The sequence below is a fragment of the Phyllostomus discolor genome, chromosome 8, assembly GCF_004126475.2.
Source record: "Phyllostomus discolor isolate MPI-MPIP mPhyDis1 chromosome 8, mPhyDis1.pri.v3, whole genome shotgun sequence".
Lineage (NCBI taxonomy): Eukaryota > Metazoa > Chordata > Mammalia > Chiroptera > Phyllostomidae > Phyllostomus > Phyllostomus discolor.
Window position 1 is genome coordinate 99,779,862 of NC_040910.2, and position 20,423 is coordinate 99,800,284.

A 20,423-nucleotide genomic window follows, 5' to 3' on the forward strand; every position below is an offset into this window, starting at 1 on the left:
ATGCATTTGACCTGACTCAGGTGCCCTGCTTTATGCAAGTTTTTTTGTTAATCATAGTGAGAATCAGACTCAGAGCCTCGACTTCCTTTCTTTGTTTTTATACTCTGATGCCAGCAAATCTGTATTTTCACTTCTGACCCAACTCCATTTCCATGTCTTTTTTGTCAATGGAGATATTTATATTAATTTTAAAGTGTTCTCTTTTTACATTTTGATTATCATTGGTTTATTTGAAGCAGAGCTAAAGACTCAAAAATAAACACAAATGTCATCTTCACCAGAGACATATATAAATAATAATTTTAACTTGAATCCTATGGGTAGGTCTGTTTCTGTTGCCTATTAGCTCTTTTCTGTGGTTTATGTTTCCCTGTCTCCATGTATTAGTTTCCTGGGGCTGCCATAACACAGTATGACAAACTGGGTGGCTTAAAACAACAGAAATTTATCTTGTAACAGTTCTGGAAGCCAGAAGCCCCAAGTTAACATGTTGACAAGGCCATGTTCTCTCTGAAGGCTTCAGAGAAGAATATGTTTCATGTCTTTTTCTTAGCTTCTGGTGTTGCCAGCAAACTTGGACATTTCTTAGCTGATAGATGCATTGCTTCAAACTCTCCGTTCATTGTCACGGGGCATCACCCTTTATGTTTCTGTGCCTATGCCTGTGTCTCTTCATAAGGACACCAGGGCCTATAAGTGCAGCATGACCTCATCTTAACTTGATTACTTCTGCAAAGGCCCTATTTCTAAGTAATCTCACATTCATTGGTACTGGTATAAGGACTTCAACAAATTTTTGTGGGGATAGGGTTACAATTCTACCTATAATACTACTCACGTGCCTTGTTATTGTGACCGAATGCCAGAAATTTTATTTGAAGGACTATAAAAATAATTTGAGACTTGCAATGATATTAGCTTCCTCCAGAAAAGATTTAATCTGAAGGATCAGCTTAATCCAATTGCAGAGTTTTAGATTATTCAGAACTGGCCTTTGGTTGCTGTAAGGATCAGTCTACTTTATGGCTCACTGTTACTCCGGATTAAGCCAATTACAGTTCCAATCCAAGATGTGACAGTCTGAGCAGGCCTCCAACCTAGGCTTGCTGGTCCAGGGCTCCAAGTTCTTCCTCTGTGTTTGAAAGGCCATCAAAAATACTGCTCAGCTTCTTACATGCTTCTGATCTCATCTAAAGTCAGCAATTATCTCTTGAGGAAAAGTAGCCCTAAGTGCAGGGTTCATCTCTCTTGAGTTTCTCTCTTAAATCCTATTTCGTCACTACTTTTTTGAATTTTGTATCTTCTGTCCATATTTTAAAAATACATTTTGTCTAATTTATTAGTACTTTTTAGATTGAAGGATGATTGACTGAAATTACTTGGTCCATAAATATTCTGGATATAATTCTAATGTTTAAATATTACTATCAAATATAGGTAAACAATCCTGACGTTAGCTCAAAATAATGATTTGGTATGTTTTACATGTTGACATTTTATCCCTTTTTTCAAGGAAAAATATATTTATTATTATAAGAGCAAAACATTGCCATAATTAATAAGGATAGTGAAAGTTTTTAATTTTATGAAAAAAAATCTATTATAAAAATTTTAGATAGTTCAACAAAAGAAATAATTTGACAGTTAATACAAACAAGAGAACTTGTTAGGCCACAATATATAAAGAAAAATCTTATATATCATTTTGAACCAGCAGATATGTTTAAGATAATATCAGAAAAGGTAAAATAAACTAAAGCAAATGCTAATTTTAAGTAATACATAAATTTTGATGTATGAACCTTCATAAAATTAAATTTTACGTGTGTATATATATATATTAAATTATTTAATTGAATTAAGGCCATGAATGTTAGGAAAAATCCCTTTTAGGGAATTCCTAACATCTGGTGAGTATGAGTTAAAAGCAGAATGTCAAATTTCCAAAGGAGAAATGGAATCTATAGCTGTATCCTTTATCAATTATATCTTTGATCCATACACATTAAAGAACATAGAAATATGAAATAAAGAAGAATGTTGAATTGTCCACCCTGAAGTATTCATGTTTCCTCAGCCTCCAAGATGAAAAGTTGCCGTCTATTTAGAATCACAAGTGTGCAGGGCAATGATTGTGAAAACCTTCCAGCAGCTGCCACCGGAGCAATGATTGTCTCGGCACCACCCCCTTCTGAAGTTACAAAATTTGACTACTAAAACTCTAATATTAAAAGTTCAGTAGTATTTACATTTGTGGTAATATTTAATATTTGTTCCTACATCATAAAAGTTCATTCTATGATGGACATACCTAGGTCAGCTGACTATTATTTTTAACATTTAGTTGCATGTCAAAAAATAGATTTGTATGTTAAGGCCAATTTCCCTCTCATTTTCTATTGTACATGATGTTAGTGGGAAGTAACTTTAAATTGTAGTCCATAGCATTTAAAATATTGCTTAAGGATCATAAAGACCTAGAAGAGTAAACGTCCAAAGGTCTTGGATTTGATCTGAGTACAGTAACTTATGACCCAAATGTTTGCATACCCCTATAATTTATATGCTGAAATTCTAACTCCCAATGTGAAGGTATTAGGAGATGGGGCATTTGGGAGGTGATTTAGTCCTAAGGGCAGGCATCCGTGAATAAGATCAGTGCCCTTATAAAGGAGGCTCCTCCGTCCCCTTCTGCCATGTGATGACAAAGTGGGAAGATAACCATCTACAAGCCAGAATGTGAGCTCTCACCAGACTCTGAATCTCATGGTGCTTTCATCTCAGACTTTCCAACCTCTGAAACTGTGAACAATAAGTTTCTGTTGTTCATAAGCCTCTTTATTTGGAGGGGCATACATTACTATAGATTTATAGGTATATTTTTATTCATTATGTTATAATCTATTGCCATCGTGATTCACTTGAGAATCTAATTATCTCAAATTTGGGTCAATAAATCCCTTTCAAGGCAACTTCTGTGAGCACATACTCTTTTTTTTTTTAAGATTTTATTTATTTATTTTTTAGAGAGGGAAGGGAGGGAGAAAGAGAGAGAGAGAAACATCAATGTGCGGTTGCTGGGGGCTGTGGCCTGCAACTCAGGCATGTGCCCTGACTGGAAATCGAACCTGCAATGCTTTGGTTCTCAGCCCACGTTCAATCCACTGAGCTATGCCAGCCAGGGCTGAGCACATACTCTTTTGACATGACCTCATTAATAAGTGAGCATTTCTTGCTCTAGTGCAAAAGGATAATCTAGGTACAACTGTATTTTTCCTAAAATTAGTGATTTTTCCAAGGAATTCTGATACTAAAAGTGAGAAGTGGTATTTAGAAAGCAACAACTAGGGTTCAGGTATGTTAATCAGTATTGAGGTGTGATTGCTACCTAGATACTTTTTTCTGTTAATCATGAGTTCCTACTGAGGCAGGAGACAGCATAGGAAGAACTCTGAGACTGCAATACTGTTACTGGCCGGCACCTAGAACCCTGGTTGCTAGGAAATGCCTTTTACCAATTAGGTAAAATAAATAGTAAACTGAGGCAGGCAGGAGGAAGGAGACATGTCTCACATGCTAACTCATCAGTCCTGAGCCTGGTCTGATAATGTCGCCAGGTGTTCCAACATCACAAGAGACACTATGTTAACAAGAAAGAAGGGAAGTCCTTGAAATTCTATGTAGTGTTTCCACTATCTGGGAAAGAAAGCCTTGAAACTGTGCTCTCTTCCTATGGCCTCAAATGCGGGAGAAGGTCCACAGTGTCCAAAGAAGAAGACTATAAAACAACTTTGGTTAATTGCCTACCTCTGGTCACTATCTGTTTTACGAGTGAGTCCCTGATGCTTACAGAAAGAGCCCATAAATAACTTTGGAAAGTGCCCCAATTTTAATTAACTGCCTCCTATCATGTATTTGTTTTACAACAAGATGAACAAATGAGGTCTGGAGCAAGATAAGGATTCGGGCTAACAGACCCCCACACATCCCTAAGTTTGGGTGGTCACGTTCCCCCAGGAACCACATTCCCATGACTGGAACCACATTTCCCCATTAATCAATATGTAATTTTTTTCCTCTGGTCCCACCAACTATATAAGTCCTCAGAACAAAGGACTTGCTCTGTCTTTCAATTGTGGGTTCAGAGTGCTCTTGATGCTCTTGGCTCTCAGGCCCTCCAGCCTCAGGCTGCCTGGGGGCTTGCACCCTGGTCTTCAGCCGCTCTTACTTTTGCCGCCCTGCTTTGCCCTGAAATGTTGCCTTTCACCCCCCATTCTACCCAGTCCCGTTCTCTTCCATGGGAACAGGTCACTAATAAACTGATTACGCACTAATAGATTTGCTGATCTGTAATTCTTTACAAGCGTCAGCAAGAAGAACCAGGCCTCTCCCGTCAACACTACTAATACCTCAAATTCAAATTCAAAACCTTCTGCCATCCTTATTTGTATTTCCTTTTTTAAATGATGAGAAAATAGAATCAACAAAAATATTTCTATCAAACATTTAAAACATTTCATTTTCTTTGTACTATAATAACCTATAATACAAAAACAGTTTTAAAATGACAAACCAAAAGCCTCTAACAATAAAACCTACAAAGAAAAGTTCAAAAGAAATTCAGTTGTTCTTTTTGCCCTAAGAATATATTCCACTCAGGGAGTACAGTCAAAATATTGTGTTTAATATGTATTTGATACATTCTTTTATCTATGTGGTTATATTTATCTTTGTTAAATGGCCTGACATTATGTGCAATCCCTCCTGATGTGATGCAATAGAAAGTACACATTCTCTTGCTGGAATTATTTTTAGAACTGTTTTTTATTTGAAACTACTCATGGGAAAATAGAAAAATCCATAATATGAAATTTTTCAAGTATACTCCTTAAAATATTCCTTCTCATAAAATAAACAGAGGGAAGCAGGAGGAAGGTTCTAGAATGAGAAGTGTAATACATAAACCTTGATTGGGTCTTGAGTTTTAAAATATGTAAGTTATAAAATATATTTGGGGAATAACTGAAATAATTTGATAATTAATTATACCTTGAATAATAGTACAAAATAAATGTTTTTTATATGTGGTAATGATGTTTTGTTGTATAGGAGAAAAACTTGTTCTGGGGATCTGCATATAAGAAGTGAAATTTCAAGATGTCTGTCATCCTTCTGACAGATCTCCTCTGTCCAAAGATGAGTGTTTGCATTAGATGGATAGGTAGGTAGGTAGGTAGGTAGGTAGATAGATAGAAAGAAAGAAAACAAACAGACAGCTTTGCAAACTAGGAATAGAAATGATGACTCCCAAAGTAAAATAATAATATATACATTATCTACTGAACAGCACAAGCTGAAGAAGTGTGCAGCTTTGCATGCTATACGTCAGTATTTTGGCTAACTGGGTCTACACGCTAACTGCCCACAGACTCACTCCTGGGGGTGTGTTAAGTGTGGGCATCTGGAACCTGCACCAGATCTACCAGATCTGCCAGATCACGTCCAATCTAGGCCCTGGCATTTATATGTTGTCAAATGGCCTAAGTGTTTTTAATAAATATCAAAATATCTAGGATAGTAATAAGAACAGATTGTCTTGTTAATAAATTATAATTGGATTAATTAAACGAAAGCTGCAAATCAATTAAGGCATTCCCTCAACACTTTTTACGGCTCTCCTTGGAGTAAACAAAAGCACTCAAAGTTCTTGCCTTGACATTCCAGATCCTGTGTCAGTATTCCTCAGCCCTCTCAAAGCCTGCCTGCCTCCCCCTGTGCCCTACGCACAGCCTCCCTGAGACTCTGCTCCCTGCTAAGTAAGCACTTTACCCCTCAGTCGTCCTGACTACTTACTGCTCATTGCTCCTATAGCATACTTGGAGCGTTTTTTCTTTTGTCACTTTGTTCCTATATTCACCGCTTTCTGCTATGTTTTTCTTAAGCTATGACTCCCACGCTCTACCACAGTCTCTAAACCTCACCCAAATTCCATAGCTCTATTTAAATCTCAACTCCTTCTCATACTCCCAGCCTCTAGTCCATTAGTACTTTGTACCCCCACTAAAGCATTTATCACAGTCTGAGCTGTTTGAGAAGCACTTCTGTCCTGCATCTGTTGGAATGTGTATCTTCATGAGTCCCTACAGGATTGGTCCGTGTCTTTTAGTCCCCACCTTATCTAACATGTCATTTTATTTATGACAAATGTGCAATACGTGCCTGTTGAGTTGACAATAATAAATTTTTTCATCTTTTGTGTACCACTCTACCTAGTCTTGTTTTCACTATAAAAATGTAAAGGACTTCTTAAATAGTACCTACTAGGTTTTTTTTTTTTGCATAATAAGTGACGATTCTGTGTCAGAAATAGCAGTTATTGGGACATAGCTATTACTTCTATAACAGACCAGAAGCCTGGATGTTCCCTATGAATGAATCGGGGGCACCATTCTAGGCTTTGGGGTAGAAGAAGGACATGATCTGATTTATGTTTTAAAGGGATCACACTGGCTGTTCTACTGAGAGAAGACTGCAGGGGGGCAAGAGCTGGAGTGGGGTAGCCATCAGAAAGCTACTGAGCCAAAGAGGGGTAGAGTTGAAGGTGGGGGGTGGAGGTGGATGGGGTAGGGGAAAATGGTGGCAGGGAAATGGAGACAACTCTATTTGAACACTAATTTAAAAAAGTGATTAAAAAAAGATTTTAAAAAGATTTAAAAAAAGAGAGAGAGCTACTGAAATAATCCAGGCTTAAGATGATGATGTCTTGGCCCTAGGGTGTTAGAGCGGAGAATGTAAGAAGTGTTTGGGTTCTGAGGAAATTCTCGAGGTAGACCAGCAGGATCACCTGGTGGATTGGGTGTGGCATATCTAACCCAAAAAGCGGTCTGTTCAGAGATTTTCAGACAGCACAGTTAAGAGATGGACTTGTGATCAACTGAGATGGGGAAAAAATGGAGGTGGAATGAATACGTGTCTGAGGGAGAAAATTTCAGGCAGGTCAGCTTTGGCCTATTAAATTAAAAATGTTTTAAATTACAGCTTATATGTAATATTGTTCTGCATTAGCTCCAGATGTATAGCATAGTGCTAAGACAATCATGTACTTACAGAGAGGTCTCCCGGATATTTCAATTACCCACCTGGCCTTATATTGTGGTTATACAATATTATTGACGATGTTCCCTATGCTGCCATTTACATCTCTGTGACTATTCTGTAACCACCAATTTGTAGTTCGCACTCCCTTCACCTTTTTCACCCAGTTCCTGAACCCCCCTCCCATCTGACTACCCTAGGTTTGCTGTTGAATATATGTTTGTTTCTGCTTTATTTGTTTATTTCATTTTTAGAGTCCACATGTAAGTGAAATCACATGGTTTTTGTCTTTCTCTGTCTGACTTCTTTTACTTAGCGTAACACCCTCTAGGTCTACCCATGCTTCCATAAAATGGTATGTCTAAGTTGGTAGTTGAAAAAATGAGCCTAGAGTTTGAGAGGAATCTTGTGTGGAAATAAACTTCGAAATCACGGGAGGTGAAGAGAAAGAACCAGCAAAGGAGACTGAAGAAGCAATCGTGTTTGGTGCAGGAGGAGAACCAGGAAAGTGTGGCCCCTGGGAGCCAGCGAGGATGCTGCATACAGTGAGGAAGAAGAAGTGGGCCGCCATGATAGCTTCTTCCCGTAGGGCGTGTAAGCTGAGTGTAGGATTCACAAAATCGGTGGCTTCGGGCAGGAGCTTTGACCTAGTACTGGAAACAGAAGCCTGATAGAAGTGTGTTTGAAAAGAAATGCGAAACAGAAGTAATAGAGAGAGTGGATATAAATCATCCTTTGAAGGACTGCTGTATAGAGGAACAAAGCAATAAGGTGGTAGATGGCAAGGGAGGTCGAATCAAGAGAGGATTTTGCTTTAGCTTTATCTGGAGTTTTTGTTTGTGTGGTTGGTTGTTTTTTGTTGGTTGGTTTTGTTTTTAAGGGTGAGAGAATGAGTGGTGACAATAGAGTCCCCGAGGCTGGGGAAGTCACACTGAGGCCAGGAAACCCTAAGGAGCTTGGTCAAGGGCATTGAGTCAGCCTCAAAAAAAAATGTGCAGCACTGTTCCAATGACTGAAATTAAAGCTTCAGAGTTCTCTAGAGTCTTCAGTCTGGAAGGTTCTACAGTGCTGTGGCTCTGACAGATTGTGGCTGCCCCCTGAAATCTGAAAGCTACCCCACCTCCTTATAGAGTTTTAAAGGATACCTGCTAGTATCTAGGTTGCATTTTCTAAGAATATAGAAACACGACCTGGAAACGCTGGAGGATTAGACACCAAGCTTCCAGTTCTTTTTCCTCAACACTAATTTGCACAAGTGGGAGTGGGGAGAGAACCTTCACCTCAGCATTTCTCCAGGGTTTGCACAACCTCCATCTCCCTGCCTGCCTGAGTCTGCTTGGGCTACTGTCATGAAACTCCTTCATCCCTAAAGCACCAATAGTGGCATAAGCAGCAAGGTGGACAATGAAGCGGAGCAAACCTTCAAAGTGGGACAGCCTGACTATTAACTAAGGGAGGCAGGACTCAGAGCTCAGTGGTACTGTGTAAGATAATGATCAGTCACAGAGCTTCCCTCTCTCTCTCTCTTTCTCTCCTCTCTGATAAAGCATTGGACAAAGATTCAGTTAAAACTGGGATTTCCTATAACAAATGGATACATGAGAGCACAGACTCAGAAAGAGCAAAGAGGAAGCAGTTTCCGTGGAGGCAGGAGTTGAGATTCAGCCCAGAGGCAGGACCAACAAGTGAGAAAGATGTTTCAGGGCTTCCCGGGTGTCATTTGAAGTTCTTTAGGTTTACCAAGCTCAGCAGCATTAATTAAACTTAATTAAAATTAGCGCATTAAAAATTAAATGCTTGCAGTTTGAAGGGCAATTTTTTAAATAAAATTAAGCCTCTCTGTACATAATGATCTTCTGCCACAACTTGCTCTGAAGCGCTCATTCTCTGCAGTTACTGCCGTGGTAAATGCTATGAAGTAGCGCCCACTGAGAGCACCCACCCTGACATACAATGGTCTGTGAGTCGTGTTAAGAAATTCTTAAACAATTCAATGTTTTAAACAGAAAGAAAGGGGCAATATGTAAATTTGGGCCTAAAGACCAGGGCTGAAATTCCTAGCCCTGAGATTTATTCAGGCTGTCACTTGGGACACGTACTTGTTCTCACCCTTAGTTTCTGCCCCATCTGGATAATTCCTGCTCTTCCATTGTTCTTTTCAGAATTCAATCCAATCAAGTATAGGAACCACCTAACATTGTCCAGGAGGTTATAGATCCTCAATGATATCAGTTGAACCTGAATCTGAGAATAGCAGCATGAAAATATCTCAATGGAAAACCTGCGAAGTTCACTCACTATTAGGTAAGCGATTGTCAAGGTGAAAGTGAGAAAGTTTCCCTGATGTTCTGCATTTAACTGTTTGGGCTATCAGACAGTTGCATCCATTCCAGAGCCTACCTTTTTTTCTCAAGCTTGGCTTAAACCCAGCTTTCCCTAGCCCTCTGCCAAATTCCTCTAATCCAAGGCCTCCACTATTAAAAAGGCACTCACCCTCATTAAGAGTTGTGGGCACTTATGCAAACATGCTATTTGGAGGGTGGTTTGTTTAGGACCCTGAGTTAAGAAAGTATGTGGGAGAGAACGAAAAGACAGTATTTTATGGTTCCATGCCTGAATTTTCCCAGCAGGACAACACTTTGCCTGGGTAATTGCAATGCCTCTTAAGAGAAAAAGTTGGCTCTTGCAATAGATGTTGTTTCCATTTCCTGCCACAATATGCAGTCATGTCACATCTGGTAGACGAACAACTCTAACTACATTATCTGGTAGTCAAGGAAAAGGGACACATATTGACAGTGTTGTCACTCCCAGATGATTAAAGAGGCACCCAACTGGGAAATCCAAACCAAAGGCCCACTCTGCTCTCGCTACTCTCATCCCCAACAATGTTGGCAGCGGTCTTATAGGCAGAGCATTCCACGGGGTACTTTCACTGATAGCTAAGTCAGAAAGCATGCTGCAGGAGTGCACCCTGGGATGTCTTGCTCCCCCCCAACTGTGTGCTGAAATCCTCACTGGCTGAATTTACTGCAGGGGTTGAGAACTTTCAGGAGGAATAGTAAAGTATGAATTCATTTCAGTTCATGCATAACAGTCTTACATGTTTGGGAGAAGGTTGAAGGGTCAGCACCCTTTTGGCAGGAGCAAAGAATAAAAACATTTGAGAGAGTTTTTCATTTAGACACAGCATTAGTTTCCTAGGGCAGCTGTACAAATTACCACAAACTGGGTGACTTAACACAAGTTTATTCTTGCACAGTTGTTCACAGCTGGAAGTCCAAAATCAAGATGCCAGTGAGGCCTCCTCTGAAGGCTCTAGGGGAGAGCCCCTCCGGCCTCTTCCATGTAGCAGCATAGCTTCAATCTGCTTCTGTCTTCACATGTCCCTCTGCCTCCACGTCTCTCTTCTCTTCTGTAATCCCCTCTTCTGTCTCTTAGAAGGACACATTTCCCATCTGGTTCATCCAGGATGATCTCATCTCAATATCTTTAATAAGGTAATTACATCTGCAAAGATCCTGCTTTCCAATAAGGTCACATTCACAGTACCAGCTGCCCCTCCTAGAGAGTGTGGAGCTGGCAAAATGCTGCAGGATGGCCCCATCCAGTGAAAGGGCAGAGCCTGTGGGGCAGGCTTCCCATGCACATGAGACTGCCCCACCCAGAGGAAGTGCGGAGCTAGCACACTTTGCAGTACCCACACACAGGGCTGCCCTTCTGTGCAGTGACTGGGGTATGGCTGTATGAGCAGAGAGAGTACAGAACTAGCAAAGTTTGGCTCTGCATGCACAAACACTGTCATACCAGAAAAAGGGTGGAGCCAGTAGGGCATTGAGACAGATGCAGAGAACCCCACCCAGACCATGCTCTGATGGTGGACAGTTAAAGCAACAGGGTGGGGGTGGGAGGAGGGGGAGGGCTGCCTGTGCAGAGTGAGAGGGGTGTGACTGAGTACTTGAGGAGCTGCACTAGTGTCTGACCTCTTCAGAGTCTCATACGTGTTGCCGGTGAGACAATCACTCCTGTTAGGATGTCTTCTCTTTGTTTTAGAGTTCATCAGAATCAACCTCATCATTAAAATCTGTTTCATCCATGTCAATAACATGTGGTCCAACTAGTTGAGAAATCTTTGATTATTGCCATTATTGATGTTTTAAGACAAACATATGAACATATCTTTTAAATGACTGAGCTTTTAGTGTGAGTGAGTTAAGCCAAAAATTTGACAATGTGCTTTGCCTAGAAAATAAGAAATTGCCAATTAGCTCAACCCTATAATTGTAGACCTGCCATAATACCCTAAGTCATCAAAAGGGCAGGGCCAAGGGCTTGCCCTGGGAGGAGCCAGGATGGGAGCTAGAATCAATCACATGAAAGGCAAACCCTTGACTGTTGCAAAAAGGAGTCAAAACCAATGAGTCAGGATAAAGGGTAATTACATGTCTTGGCAATTAAGGAGCACCCTAGCTCATGATTTGACTTGCCATGGTAGTCTACTACACCGGAAAAAGCATGAGATTGGCTTAGACATGTCTACAGGACAGGGCAGGTATTAAAGAAGGAAAAGGGAAAAGTCTACAGCTTATTAGGGGACGACATCCAGTCCAAAAGAAAAAGCACTTTGTTCACTTTGTTCAGGAAATGCAGAGACAGTTTAGCCAACAGATGGATGCCATCAGTTGTGGTTACAGGGGATGCTGATGTCATCACAGGCAGAAGCACCGACGGGGGCACTTAAACAGATCAGGAAAATTAAGGGAGGCTGGATAAGGTTCAGAATCAAGTACAAAGGTAAAGATGATATTTTCAGGAAATAACTAAGAATTAGTGAACTCAACTATTCAATATAACTCTGCCATTTAATGAGCTCCTATTATATTCCTAAACTGGGTGACTCAGTAGCCAGAATAATCCCTAAGGGCCAGAGAGCGGGTGAGGCCTGTTTCTATACATTGAAATATAAGCAAATTGTAGAGTGGCCTACATCTATTCTGATTATCTTTTTTTTTGAAGGGGGCAGGCATTTATAAAAATTCCTGATATCCCATAAGCCTAAAATAAATACTGATATAAAGATGGCACCTCCCACAATGTACGGAGACATTTCCCTTACCTTTTCTAGTCCAATGTTAAAGGGAAAATATATCTGGGGTGACCATGGGAACACAGCATCTAACCCTGGAGGTTAGAAATTGAGCTTCTACTACCACAGGTCCACATTCTCTCTTCCATATTTTGGTAATTTCTTCCATATAATAACAGATCACCACTGTCAGGTGACCAAGAGATGTCCTATTTACTCCCAAATGCTACTTGCAATATCCCGTATTTCCTACCTCCTTCCATTGTAACTAGTTGAATGCTTCCTTGCTCCACTTCTTACAACCCAATGCCCAATACCTGGAGAAAACTGGTTCAAGGCCACAAAGAAAAATTTGACTGGTAGAAATATTGATGTTTAAATATGCCAGATGACCCTTTCTCTTTTTGTGGGTCAAGAAGAAGAACAAAAGTAGCTTCTAAAATCTTCTATGAAATATGTATAGGAAAGATAACTCCACTTGTTACACTTTAGAATTTTTTCTTGTACTAATTCACCGAGAGGAAGAGAGGGAATAGGGAGAGTGGGGGAGGAGAAGTGGCAGAGGGCTGGGAAAGGAGAGTGATTGATTATCAACAGGATAGGCAACATTCAACCAGAGAAGTAGGTGATGTCTTAGGAGCCTATCAGCTGGTCTCCAAATAGGTCTGGATAGCAGGAGATTCTTGCCCCTGTGATAGCTGGTTTTGCTCTAGAAGCAAATTACCTCAACCCTCTAAGCCTCAGTTTTCTTACCTGTAACACAAAAAAAGACTGAGCTAGGTGATCTAAGTTACTTGCAGCATTGATACTCCAACATCCAGTGGTGTTCATCCTTTCACTGTGCAGCCCCCTCTCTGCGGCACTCCTCATTTCCATTTATTCAGCTCTCATCTGAATGTGCTCTGCTCTCTTACCATGGGGAGCTGTCTTCAGAAGGATGATTATTCCACGTGCATCCATGTGAAGCTGATTTCTGCAGCGAGCATCTGTTTCCACTCAGGTAAGAGGCGGCAAGAAATCTGCTCTCAGAGATGTGTGGGCCTGCATACTGTGTGTGCCAAGCAGGGGAGAGAAGGGGAAAATCAACTGGAAAGATGGAAATGCTTGACAAATCATTAAATACCCTCAGAAACCTCCACAAATAGAAAAGGGAAAGGCTGACTCCAGGACTTGTCAATGAAACAAAATGTGGACCTAATGAGAGTGCTGAAACAGAGAAAAAAGACTCGGTCTCCGTGTTCTCGCTCCCCCAGAGCAAGCTCGTCAGCTGGAGGAGGGAATAGTTTGCACAGAATCTGGGCTGAGCTTTAGAGAGAAAATTGAATTCTGTAGTGGAAAAAAAAGTGACTTTGAAGGGTCAATACCAATATTTAGATGACTGATATGGTGTTGTAGAACTTAGAATTTTTTTAAAGATTTTATTTATTTACTTTTAGAGAGGGAAGGGAGGGAGAAAGAGAGAGAGAGAGAAACATCAATGTGCGGTTGCTGGGAGCCGTGGCCTGCAACCCAGGCATGTGCCCTGACTGGGAATCGAACCTGCAATGCTTTGATTCACAGCCTGGGCTCAATCCAATGAGCTACACCAGCCAGGGCAAGGAACTTAGAATTTTAAAACTACTCAAGAAAATCAAGAGTTAAGGGTTCAAGTAAATGCTGTTTTAGGGCCTCAGAAAAATTAGGCAAGCTTGAGTAATCATCTGACACCTGAAAAATGGGGAGAAAAAAAATCCAATGGCCCCAAACTGTCCTAAGGCATTGAAATTGTTTTAACAATAATCAGAGTACCCAAGAAGTGTAATCAATGGTTGGAGAAGGGGAATGAGAGAAAGAAGGATGTCAAAGATGACTTGCGGATGTGTGGGAGGCATAACTAGGTGGAAGAGGGGACAATTCACTGAGAAAGAAAACCTAGGAAGATAATTAGGTAGGGGATTCAGAGGGCAGGTGGGGAAAATAATTGGTTCTGTTCATTTTGATGGGCTCCTGAGATATCCAAAATGATAAGCCAAATAGACCATTGAGAGCTCATAGGGGGTGTCTAACTTGCATATGGTGGCAAACGTTAGGGTGGAGAGTATCATCTACAGAGACAGCACTGAGCGAGAAGGAAGGGAGACAAGCAGAGAAGCTTTAGGAATTTCGTCATTTGATTGCCACACAGATCAGGATGAACCTGCAAGGGAGACCAGTAAGCAACCAGAGAAGCAGAATCAAAACAGAGCAGTGTAGCATCACGGAAGTCAAGGAAAAGAGTATTTTAAGAAAATGTCCAACGCTGTCAGGATCTACTGCAAGACCAAGTAATATGCAACCTGAAAATTAATGAGGTTGGAGGAGTTTCATGGTACACAGATCATGAGTGGCCAAGTAAGAACTGTTTCTGATGACACGATGAGGACAGGTCTTGGGTTACACTGGGCTGAGGATTAAATCAGGGGTGAAGAAAGAGTTCTACAAAATAAAACACTGTGATAAAGAGAAGGGAAGAGATAGGGTGGCAACTGAAGAGAAATATAAATTTGAGAGAAGGTTTATTTTTTATTATTACTATTAATGTTAGTATTACATTTATTGTGGATCGTCAAGTATATCTTCTATTTCTTATTTTTTACTGAAATATATTTTGGCATATAGTGTAAATTTAAGGTGTATAACATGTTAATTTGATACATTTATATATTGTAGTGTCATTGCCATTACAGTGGTAATTAGCACCTCTATCACATTACATAATGATCCTCTCACTTCCGTGGCTGGAATCATTCAAAGGTATTTAGAAGTTGATAGGGAAGGTCCAGATTGTAGGGAGTGAATGAATATACAAGGGGGGATACTTTAAGGGATTTATTAGCATTCAAAAATTAAATTTTAAGCTGGTTTTGAGCATAATGTGAGATGTAACCAGTAAAAATCAAAAACAAATAGTAAAGAAAAAAGGAGCAGTGATTAAAATACATGCGATGGCCTCTCTTGCTTCACAACTGGTCCACCATCTGTGGCCGGCAGGGACGTGGAGGGCAGTATTTATGGGCATGATCTCTGGACCCAGACTGCTTGGTTTAAGCCCCAGCTCTGCCACTGATGAGCTATGTGATTCTAGCCAGACTATACAAACTCTCCATGCCAGGCTTACCTCACCAGTCAACTGGGGAGCTATAACATGTGCTGTGTGTGTTTGGATGTATACACACATGTTGTATATATACTATTAGTTATATATATATATTATATATATGTGTATACACATGCACACTTTTACATATACACACATTTTCACTTTTGAAAAGTACACAGTAATATAATAATCAGCTTTATAAATGAGTGTTAGAGATTATGATATGAGTAATATTATCCTGGAATTTTCAGTAGGGCGATTCTATGTAAATACGCAGAAAGTCAGATCGTTATCTGATGTTTACTTTAGTTTACATTCCTTTGGGAAATGGAGGCAGCTCTGTATACCATGCACATTCCACCCATGAATGCCTCATTAAAGGATTTTAAGGAGACCTTCCGGGAGCCCACTAAGCACATTGCATCAGTTAGTTGTGTTTATTCTCCACATCTGTGCAGAGTGTGAGGTCCATGGCAGGCACTACAGGGCCTGGTAAAATGAACACGGATATGACACAGTCCTTACCCTGGAGTAGCTGAATGGGGGACACGTGAACATAGAAAAAGACTGTGGAAAAGTAAAATAACCAACATGCTGTGGGACCGCCAAGAGCTGAGGACATCCAACGAATAGAGGGTGACCATCTGTTGTTGTTTCTCTGCAGGATGAGTCAGGGCCATTGCCCAGTACTCAGATCCAGGGTTGGGGGCGGGGGGGGGAGTTGAACAGGGTAACCGTTCCCCGTGCTGTGAAGTATGGAGCCAACACAGACCTGCAAGTAGCATCAGAGGGCGAAGCCGGGATGAAGAAACCAAAGCCAAATGTCCCCGTCTTGACTGCACACTAGAATTACCTCGAGCGCTTTTTAAATATATGGATATCTGGGCTTCCTCCCAGAATAATTAAATCAGGATTTCTGAGATGTAAGGTCAGACATAAGTACTTTTTAATACTCTCTAGTTGGAAGTAATATACAGCCCACATCGACAGTTGCTGCACTAAAGTGTGTCAAGTCAAAGGAGAGAGAAGCTTAGAGGCTGAAACGAGTCGCACACGCACCTTGCTGCTCAAAGAGTGTTTTGTGAACCCAGTGTCAGCATCACCTGGGAGCTCATGGAAATGCGGAATCTTAAGCTTTGCTGAGTTAGAATCTGCATTTTGACAAGTTTCTCTACGACTCCTCTACACGCTAAAATTTGGAAGCTCTGTCATAGCTTTTTGGATAATTGCAATCACCTCTTCACTGGACTTTCTGTTTCTACTCTTGCTCCCCTGGAGTTTATATTGCTGAGGTATTGCTGGGGAGGGCTAAGCATGTGCCAGATCTGAGCTTGCCAGGGTCGTCTTAAAAAGGATGAAACTCCGTTTTGAGGAGGACAGAGTTCACAAACTGTTCAAAACTCCCCAGGAAACAGACCATGTGGAACTGGAAATCGAGGGTGGAGAAACTACTCTGTGCATGCTGACTTGACTTAAAAAAAAAGAGCTGTCACTTTTTAGCAGCCTAAGACCAGGACTTATATCAGCTCTAAAATCGGGGCAGCAATCACAGCAATAAGCACATTTGTAAATAAACTTCCGTCCTCCACCCCTGCCTCCTAGGCTTTCTATTGAGATGACAAATTATAACCTGCACTAGGGCAATTAGGGATGTATCTAATATTTTTCTGACCCATTATTGGATTGGTTCTAAATTCCAATAATGTACTTGAGTGCAGAGGAAGATCTCTTGCAGGAGCAGAGCTTTACTTATTACGTTAGAGAACCTGAAGCTGAAATGAAAGCCCTTGTGAAAAACTGGGTCCTGTCAACCCACAAGAAAAGGGCTTGAAAACAACTATCTTCGGAACTGGCGTTTAACACTAATCACATCTTTCTACCTTCAAGACCATAGCAAATCCATAATGTATTGAATGCTAAATCCGGTGCCACAACAGCGGAAATTTCTATTTATTCTAAACCACAGAATTCAAATGTCCACTTCTTGCTGTGTCAAAAATTGAAATAGGGAGTTCGGAAAAATCTAGACAGCATCGACTAATGCTGAAATATGCACCAAATGTGTACGGAGACATTGTTGTAAGACATGTTTCCTCGTGATTTCACTTATTCATCTACAACATTCAAACATGTCTCTCAATTAATTCTTAGAATGACCATATCATGTATGAATTATTAACACACTTCGCTGCAGAAGAATCTGAGATGCAGATGAGATACAGGGCTGCCCTAGCTCACAGAACGGTTTTGGTGATACCCCTACCCTTGCCAAATCCATACCAAAGCCCAACCCTTTGACTCCAAAGCCAAAACCCGCTTCACTCCATTAACCTACGTCTCTTATGCTTTGATTATTCACATTCTTGACAGTTTGGCACTTTTTAAATTATTATTTTTATTTCCCAGAGACTTTGAAGTAAAGCATCTGAGGTTTTGAACAACTGGCTCCTACCTTTCACCACCGGGAATAAAAGTTTCCAGTTTCGTTCTCCCAGTTTCCTTAAGCCGTGGAGAAGCAATCAATCTCTTCAAAGCGTAATCCTGTTCAAAGGATGTTGTATTCTGGTTGTTGCTTACTGACAGACCCCAGTGCCTTCTCAAATCATATTGATTCCAAAACAAATCAAAGTAGGTTTTGTTTACAGTGATGAAAGCTGCGTGAGGAGGAATCCTGTGTCAGCCCTACGTTAGGCATCAAGCAATTAGTCAGTCCCAATTGTGATTTGTGGTGCTGTTTTCATCACAAACTATAAATATAGCAGTTCCGCGTTTCTTGTTGTTATTGTTTATTTGTTTGCTGTGGGTTGAATTGAGCACTGATTAGCACAGCAAAATCAGCTCCTAAAATGAATGCCGACACTTAAAACAACAATTCCGGAGGTGCAATTAAAACTTAATGGTGGACAGTTTTCGTACCCTGCGGAAGAACATCTGTCCCACAGCCAGGTGGGCACATGGGAATGGCGGAAAACGACCCCCTGCTCTGCTGACCTGACCTTCATGAGAGAAATCTGTGCCACAGGGGGGCAACCCCACAGGGTACTTTTGTCCCGAAAAGGGGAGACTGAGGCAAGGGTCAAATAATATAGATATATTTTAATTTTGAATCCATGCAAAGAACACAAAGCCTTCTCTGATTTTTTTAAGACAGATTAACATAATTATTCCATTTCTATCCAATTAGAGCATCTGCTCAGTATTTGCATGAGAATTATTTCCCTACCTCTGGCCATATCTTCAAAATTTATAAGAGGGATTCAGTCCTATTCTTGACCAGAAGTTATTTTCCTTTTCCCTAATGGCTGCCTTTAATTATAGTCACTCATATCCCGTATCTTCGCAAACTTCCTCAAGTTCTTTTTGGAATGAGGTAGAAAATCAATTAAGCCATCATTCAACCCTCATTTTCTTCTTAAAAGGTTTTCAGTCACTGGTTGTCTGCCTACCTTCTCTCTTTCCCCAAAGGCAAGGTCTCGGTGCAGTGCGCGGTGCAGGGAATGGGGCGGAGACCTAAAAGAGCCCCATTCAATTCAATCCACAGAAACAACCTAAAGAAGACCCTGTTCCACTGAATCTGCCTCTTACTTTGAACATGTGGGGACCAAAACTTTCTCTTGTTCTTCCAAACAGGGGCGGGCAAAAGTAGGTTAGTAATAATAACAATTAGTACAATAATTAATATATAATACCAGAATAAGTTCTGTGCTTTGTATACTCACAACTGTAAACCTACTTTTGCTCACCTCTGTATATGGCCACGGATTAACATAATATTTGGTTTAAATGTAACAAAGAGGTTTTTTTTAACTGAATTGAGAAATTTCGTGCAAAATGGTAAATTGGGAAAAAGCCGGCTGCATGCTGCATGCCCAAGGAACCTGTCCTCAGGACAACTTCTGTGAAAAGGTGGCTTTTAGGTTAAATTTCTGGGCACAGTCAGATTATGGGAATAACCCACATCCTGCAATTCTAGCATCAGTATTAACCAAAACTGTACACCTGGTCATTTTAATAAAAATTCCGGTCAGCCCTAAGGAATAAGAAATACCTCATCATCTTTGATCACCTAGAGCTATTTCTTATTGAGCTGGACAGAGGTCCTAGCCCCTTTCCTTAGCAGGACTAAATGCATAAGCTGGCAGATCCAGATTTTACGTGAGGTTCTACCACTCAGACACACTTTCTTCACCTATCAATTGGAAGAAATAATGATACCTCCACAGCAGAGTTGTGGTGTTAAATGTTACATGGGGAAGAGGTCCCCATGTAAGAGGTGCCTGTACATGGTACGTTTGCAATAAAGACTAGCATGTCATGGTTTGTCTCCTCAGTACGGTGGCTTACAAGCCTACCTGGTTGTGCCAACTGGATTCATCTGATGAGTTTTCCCCTGCTCCCTGCCCGTACTCTCTGGCAGTGTAACTTCCTCTCTCTGCTCAGTCATTCTTGTTATCAAACAGTCTGCAATGACTGTCATTTTAGGCTCACCCACACCCTGCTACCTATTCTGGCTACAGTCGTATTTCCCAGCTTCCTCCCATGGGAAACTCCCAGGCTCAGTGTGAGTTACACAGTGCTGCTCACTCCCTCTTCTCTCTTGACTTACTCCCATTCAGCCTGCATCCCTGCTGCTCTGCAAAATCCACCTTTTCCCAGGTCACAGATAGCCTTCGTCTTCCCAAATCCATTGGTTAATGTTCGTCCTCATTTGATTTGACCTTGGGAATGTGGAACATCGTTGATTATTTCCTATTTTTTAAAAACCTTCAGTCACTTGGCTTTGGGGAAGCCACTTTCTTCTGGTGTTTCTCCTTCCTCACAAGCTGCTTCTCAGTTTCCATTGCCCAGAACTCCTCTGCTTCAAATGTAAATTTTTTAAAAACTGGGCTTTTTTACCCTCTTTTCTCTATATACACTCATTCTCTAGATGATCTCGTCAGATTCCCCAGGTTTACAAACCTTTGTATACCGATGACTCCTATGTTTTTGCTTCTGTCATTGTCCTCTCCCCTGAGTCCCTCCACTAAGAGCAAGTAGCTCAGTATCTCTGCCTGGGCTTTCAGTAGACATATCAACCTTATCAAGTCTTTATTTTACCCTAAAGCTTCACCTGTGTCTTTGTAG

At 40.8% G+C, this 20,423-nt stretch overlaps 1 long non-coding RNA gene across 1 annotated transcript; it reads right to left on the reverse strand.

Moving 5' to 3' along the window:
• Positions 1–7,342: 7,342 nt before the first annotated feature.
• Positions 7,343–12,410, reverse strand: LOC118502317. Its single transcript, XR_004905027.1, has 3 exons — positions 12,399–12,410; positions 8,962–8,964; positions 7,343–7,437 (listed from the first exon to the last, which is right to left on the reverse strand). It is a non-coding gene; the product is annotated as an uncharacterized LOC118502317 (long non-coding RNA).
• Positions 12,411–20,423: the final 8,013 nt, after the last annotated feature.